This window comes from Trachemys scripta, chromosome 11, assembly GCF_013100865.1.
Source record: "Trachemys scripta elegans isolate TJP31775 chromosome 11, CAS_Tse_1.0, whole genome shotgun sequence".
Classification (NCBI taxonomy): Eukaryota; Metazoa; Chordata; order Testudines; family Emydidae; genus Trachemys; species Trachemys scripta.
The window spans coordinates 47,014,944-47,022,030 of NC_048308.1; the positions used below are offsets into that span (position 1 = coordinate 47,014,944).

Genomic DNA, 7,087 nt, shown 5'->3' on the forward strand with positions numbered 1-7,087 from the left:
TAGAATCATTGCAAGCTCGTAGCAAGAATGTATGTTTAAATGGATCACTCTGCAATCTCTGGGTAGAAAGTGAGTTACTCCTAGTATTATCCATAGTATTATCTGTTTATAGACAGAACTTGCCTATAAACAGTATAGACGATTTCTGAAATTGTTGGTCCAATTCAGATAGTTGCTTGAAAGCCTTTTGTAGCCTTTTGGATACCACTCATCTAAGCCCATATCATACAAGAGCGGCAAAGTCCATAAGGATAAGGTCTCTGGAGGAACTCATTAATCAGAACGGAACCAAGATGCAGGTGCAACATTGCAGAAGATGGAGTGACTAGAGCCCTGAGAGACAAGGATCCTGGAATGACTTCAGGTTCCCAAATAACAATGAGGCTGACTTAGAGAGCCTGCAGATCTGAGGACCGACCTTACCTAGATATAGTACAGGCAAGACATAAAAAAACGATGAGGGGGCACAGAAAGACTCTGTGATCAGGAGACTGTCACTTGAAGTAAAAGAACAAGTGGTGCAGAAACAGCTGACATAGTCCTGTCTTCCTAGCATCAAGGAATCCAATAACAGCATACCCAACAATGAGACAGTGGGATTCACAGATGTGCCCATTACCTATGCATCTAACACCAAAGCAACCAGTGTCAAGACATCAAATACTTAAAGCCATCCACAAGGATGGACCACCTGACACAGAGAAGCCCTGCACAGGATCATCTATGCCGATGTCATGGGGTGCTCCACTCACCCCTGCACTGGCACCTCCTCCTGGTCGCTCTGTGGAATAACTCTTGAGATAGTTGCCCCCTTCTGAAGTTTGAATGCCATCACTCTCTTTCTCTCTCTGGTCTGCAGCTCCTCTCTCTCTCCAGGACCCTCAGCCTCTCCTTCATGACTTAACCCTCTGTGCCATTCAGCATTTCCCCCGTCCAGGGTACAGTACATCAGCAGTCCTAGGTAGTCTTCCCATTCATTGCCTCAGGTCTATGCCTTGCCCTCAGTGGCTGGTAGAGGAACCCAGGCCCATCCTCTACTCTGGGTTCCAGTCTAGGGACCCTGACCTCAGCAGTTCTGAGTTTCCACACTCTCTGCCCTCACACTCCTTCCCTGGACTGCTTCCTACTCTCTGGTTCCCCTTTTCCCTCTGGGTGTACCAGCTCCAAGAACCCACCTCCCTGTCCCCAGGGAGTGACTGCTGCCTGCCTTCCTGAAGCCTTTACCAGCGGCCCCCAAACACTCCTCCATCTTCCCAGGGAGTGACTGCCCTTTCTCAGTCTGTAGCCTGCTACCTGGCTTTGTAGACTCCACCTGTCCCTGCTCAGGTGAGCCTCTCTCCAACCAGCTACCTCTGGCCTAAATTAACTGATTGAGCCCACCCAGCCCAACGCAGCTCTTGCAGGGCTCACTCCGTCATAGCCCAATACAAAGATGTTGGAGCACCCAATATTAAAGTAGTTGATGATGATGCTCCCAATGCCAAGGCATCAGAAACATAACATATCTCAGTATGGTCATGGTGATGAGCAGAGTTGCGAGACTCAGTGCATATGGTAAGTCAGCCCCTGGAAAATATGTTCCTGCTCCTTGATGAGCTGATCCTGTATGGTGCCCCAAATGAGAAAATCCTATTGTATTTAGTAGGGATGAAGAATAAGGTTTATAGAAATATAATAGGGCTCTAGAAAAATTATTCTAAGAACCTGTAGAATCTACTAGAGAATGATATCCTGCCTTTGAATTTTAAACATATCCTATAGAATTATAGCATGGATATATTTCTGTATAGAATTCTATGGAGTTCAAAGACTATATAGAAAAGTCGTAGCTCTGAGAGAGCTAGGACAATAGATAGGAGACACAAAAAGCTTTTCAATGAGATACTGAATTACTGGGTAAGGCAAAAGACAATAAGATTCTGAGAACAATCACATAACTCACCTGAAACTAAGAGATCCTTAGTGGGATTGTGCAACTGTAGCTGACTGCATGTGTGCACCAGTATAATAGAGAGAATCTGGCCCTACAAACTGTAACAGAACTGAATTTGCAGTTTTATGCAGGATTTATTTTTGAGCATAGGAGAACAGTGACACTTTGTGGAAGTTGCTGTTCCTGGCAAGCAACCAGGCCTGAAACATCCTCCTGAGGTTAAAATCGTTGTTCTTTACAAGTTTCTTAGACTGTAAAAGCAAAATAGCCAGTTTAAATTTGATTTTGATTCCTCTTGATTTACTAAGATACTCTCACGAAATATGCTCTGGGGTTTTGGTCACTGATGAGCGATTAAAATATATTTCAATTTACGTCCTCCCTAAACAGAAGAGAAACAGGATTGTTTTTGAACCTGAGTCTTATCATGCATTTAGTCTATTTCTAAACAATGTTATTTATTTATAGATAAAGGAAGTGCAAAAGACCATATTCTTTCCTACATAGAAGCCTGATCCAAAGCCTGTTGATAGAAAAACTCCCATTGATTTCAGTAGGTTTTAGATCAGGCCCAGGATCTGCTCTTTGCTCCTTCCCTTTGCTTTTATGTATGTAAACATATCACTATGAATCAGCTATTCCTTTCTTGAATGCATAAAACATACATTCAGTATGGAATAACACTGTTTATTTACTGCATTATTTTTAAAACTCTCAATGATCTGAGCCAAAGATACCTAAACACCTCACCATCTGGAAGCTTGACTGCTCTTGATATCTATACTCCTCAGGACCAATTGTGGAACAGCTTATTACTAGAATGGTGCTTATTTGTGCAGGGGACAGGTTTTTTTCCCATGGGCTGGCCCCAGACTGTGGAACTGATTGTGACCAGGTGCCTGGAATGGACCACACTGAGAATGCCACACTCAGGGCAGACTGCAAGAATCACAGCAGACAATCCCCAAAATCTGGTGGTTTATTCTATAATTAGATTCATCAAGCCAGTAACAACAGAGCTTCTGCAGTACCACACTGGTTAAACAGAAGCCAAATACAGTCCCCCTTAGGTATCCCAGCCTTTGGCTTCCATCCAGACAAACAGGTCTAGGGCTACGTCTACACTACGAAATTAGGTCGATTTTATAGAAGTCGATTTTTAGAAATCGATTTTATACAGTCAATTGCGTATGTCCCCACTAGCTCATTAAGTTGGTGGAGTGCGTCCTCACTACCATGGCTAGCATCGACTTACGGAGCGGTGCACTGTGGGTAGCTATCCCACAGTTCCTGCAGTCTCCGCTGCCCATTGGAATTCTGGGTTAAGCTCCCAATGCCTGATGGGGCAAAAACATTGTTACGGGTGGTTTTGGGTACATGTCATCAGTCGCCCCTCCCTCCGTGAAAGCAACGGCAGACAATCGTTTCATGCCTTTTCTCCTGGGTTACCCATGCAGACGCCATACCATGGCAAGCATGGAACCCGCTCAGCTCACCGTCACCACTGCTGTTGTGGGCAAGTCTACTGTGGGGGCTGCTGTGATCCAAGTAGCCAATGCAATCATTGACGTTCTGTTATCAAGGGTAGTGACTCTGGGAAATGTGTGGGCCTTTTTAGATTTTAGGTGCATCATATTCCAGTCCTTTGTTGCTGGTGAAGAAGTCTTGCAGCCGTACATTCCAGTCCGGTCAGCACTGTAACACCCCATAGCACTTTTCCGGTTGACACATGTAACAGCTCCAGGGCTCTTGTTCTTTTGCATTGGCTGAGGTACCTTGCCCTACCAGGACCTCCAAACATTCGACACAGAAGCACCTTCAGCAGCTGGCATTGCTACACAGCAGCAGCTCCTTGCCTTCGTAGCAGACGGTGCACTAGGACTGTTACCTGTCTTCGTTGTACATGTAGAAGAGCTCCAGGAATCGATCCCTGCAAGTCTGGCAAAGGCTCCCCTCAAACAGCGGGTGGAATGTGGCTGGGTTTTTTCTCCCACACGATAAACAACTGTCTTCAAGGTTCCTGTTGTTGTTTGTGACTTCAGAAACCATTTGCTCTCTGCTCTGGTCCTCCTCCACCCGCTCCTTGCTGTTGTTGCAGAAGTTAGTCTTTAGACGCTTGGCCAGGGGTTCTGGGAACGTCTTCCCTGCCCAGCTTCTAGCAACCTCCAGAGCATGGTGTGCGGCTCATCGATAGGAGACCAGCTTATTAAAGTGCAGTGGTTGAAATGCTGCCTAAGAACCATCAGACCCAACAGCTTGTCTGCTGAAACCTCGGAGAACTTCCCGTCCCCAAACCATTGCACCCAGTGCATTCCGGAGATTGCCTGATGTTTGGATGTGACTCTGTAGGAGACGATGATTGCAGGCCACCAGGAGAAGCTCTTGATCTTCCCCCACATGAGCTCCCCAATTCCTTCCCATCTTGGTATTCCACCACTTCCCCTGCAACTCTGCTCTCCTGCTTCCCAGCGACGAGCTTGGGGGATCCGTTCTGGTCCTCCTGGGTGCTGCTGGAAGACATGGTACTGCTGCTCTGGGAGGACTCCTTGGAATCCTCCTCAGTGAGGTTGATCAGGGGAGCCTGGACAGACATGGCCATCCTCCTCTTAGAGCACCGAATGGGAGCCAGAGACTCCAGGTCATTCTCTTCTTTAAGTTTCGTCTCATGGAGATTCAGTCCTGCCTGGAATATCATACAAGCTGGAGGCTTCTGCCTCAGGCTGCTCTCCCAGCCGGCAGCACCATGCGGTCGCGCCTACCCCTTGCTCCCATGGCTCATGAGGCCTGGATAGTAGCAAGGAGCAGTTCAACTATAGGCTGAGCAAGTGCAGAATGGGGGTAGAATGTGCCTTTGGATGTTTAAAAGCTCACTGGCACTGTTTGCTGACTAGGTCAGACCTCAGCACAACCACCATTCCCATTGTTATCGCTACTTGCTGTGTGCTCCATAATATCTGTGAGAGTAAAGGGGAGATGTTTATGGCAGGGTGGGAGGTTGAGGCAAATCGCCTGGCATCTGATTTTGAGCAGCCAGACACCAGGGCAATTAGAAGAGCACAGCTAGGTGCGCTGCACATCAGAGAGGCTTTGAAAATCAGTTTAATGACTGGCCAGGCTTCAATGTGACAGTTGTGTGTGTTTCTCCTTGATGCAAACCCACCCCCTTTGTTGATTTTAATTCCCTGTAAGCCAACCACCCTCCCCCCTTCGAAATAAAGTAACTATTGTTTTGAAACCATGCATTCTTTCTTTATTAATTAAAAAAAATGAGATAACAGACAAGGTAGCCCGGGTGGGGTGGGAGAGGAGGGAAGGACAAGGCCACATTGCTTATTGTAGCCACACTAAAAATCAAACTGTTTGAATGACAGCCTTCTGTTGCTTGAGCCATCCTCTGCAGTGAAGTGACTGGGTGCCCTGAGCCTCCTCTCACCCCTCCCCCCCCCACATTCTTGGGCATCTGGGTGAGGAGGCTATGGAACATGGGGAGGAGGGTAGATGGTTATACAGTGGCTGCAGGAGGGGTCTGTGCTTTTGTTGGCTTTCCTGCAGCTCCAACAGATGCTTCATCATGTCCGTTTGCTCCCCCAACAGATGCTTCATCATGTCCGTTTGCTCCCCCATTAGCCTCAGCATCGCGTCTTGCCTCCGCTCTTCATGTGCACTTAATTCTTTCCTGGCCTCTGCCACTGAATGCCTCCATGCATTAGGCGGTGCCCTATCAGTGCGGGAGAACTGCATGAGCTTGGAAAACATATCATTGCGAGTGCATTTTTTTCTCCTTCTAATCTGCAATAACCTCAGGGACGGAGATGATAGGGGGAGCGTAGAAACATTCTACGCTGTACGATTCTGGGGGGACTGCATGGTCACCTGTGCTGCTGAGTTCGCCATGCTGACCAAACAGGAAATGAAATTCAAAAGTTCCCGGGGCTTTTCCTGTGTACCTGGCTAGTGCATGGGAGTTCAAAGTGCTGTCCAGAGCGGTAACAATGGAGCACTCTGGGATAGCGCCCGGAGGCCAATACCGTCGATTTGTGTCTGCACTACCCCAAATTTGACCCAGCAAAGTCGATTTTAGCACTACTCCCCTTGTTGGGGAGGAGTACAGAAGTCAATTTTAAGAGCCTTTTAGGTCGACAGAACGGGGTTGGTTGTGTGGACGCAGTCATTTTTAAATTGACCTAACCCGTAGTGTAGACCAGGGCTAATATAGTGAGAGTTTACTAAAAACCCAATTCACCATCTGAGAGATTCTACAAATCCCAAAGGATCAGTCACACCTACCCGCAGGTCAATATGTATCTCATGTCTTACCCAAATATCATGCTGTCAACCAATCCTTAGTAAACTAAAGATTTATTAAGAAAAGAGAGTTATAAATGGTTAATGGATCATATACATGCAAATGTTTGCAAAGTCCTTATATCGGGTTTGTAGCAGTAATGGAATAGATTGCTGGCTTGTAAAAGTCTCTCTGAGGACCTTTCAGTCTTTTGGAAATTCCTCAGTCCATAGTTCAAGACACTCCTTTTAGTTGTAAATCCACAGTCCAGAGAACTGGAGGCATCTCCATTTTGTCTCTTGCCTGTTCAACTATCTTTTATATGCTTTGCCATGTGTATGGAAGTTTACTATTCCAAACAAAGTCCTCAGCCCCTGTGTATGGAAAATTGGAGTCCAGGGTCACATGTCTTTACCTGTGCTTTACTGACTCACAGGAGCAGCCATTGCCCATATTCTTTCTGAGGTGTCCACAAAAAAAGCTTACTGGGAGGGGTGAGTTTCAATGGTCCATTGTGAGCTGAGTGTCCTTAATGGACCATCAACAAACAGCTGTCTAGCCCTGATATAAATCTATCTGGGCAGGTGTCACCCAAGCATACAAGACATCTGACATACAGATACATAGCCAATATTCATAACTTCAGATACAAAGATGATACATGGATTTAACCAGGATAATCATACATGACAGATTGTAACTTTTCCATTGACATCTTGTATGATACTTTGTATAAAATTTGTTGCAATTGCATAGGCTGGAGCACCCAGGGGGAAAAAAAGTGGGTACTCAGCACCCACCGGCAGGCCCTGCCAATCGGCTCCTCTCCCTCCCCCCAGCGCCTCCCCCCCGCCAAGGATCAGCTGTTC

General features: G+C 46.6%; 1 pseudogene; it reads right to left on the reverse strand.

Annotated features, from left to right (window-relative positions):
- Positions 1-3,547: 3,547 nt before the first annotated feature.
- On the reverse strand, positions 3,548-6,664 carry LOC117884987 (annotated as a pseudogene).
- Between the last annotated feature and the right edge of the window lie 423 nt (positions 6,665-7,087).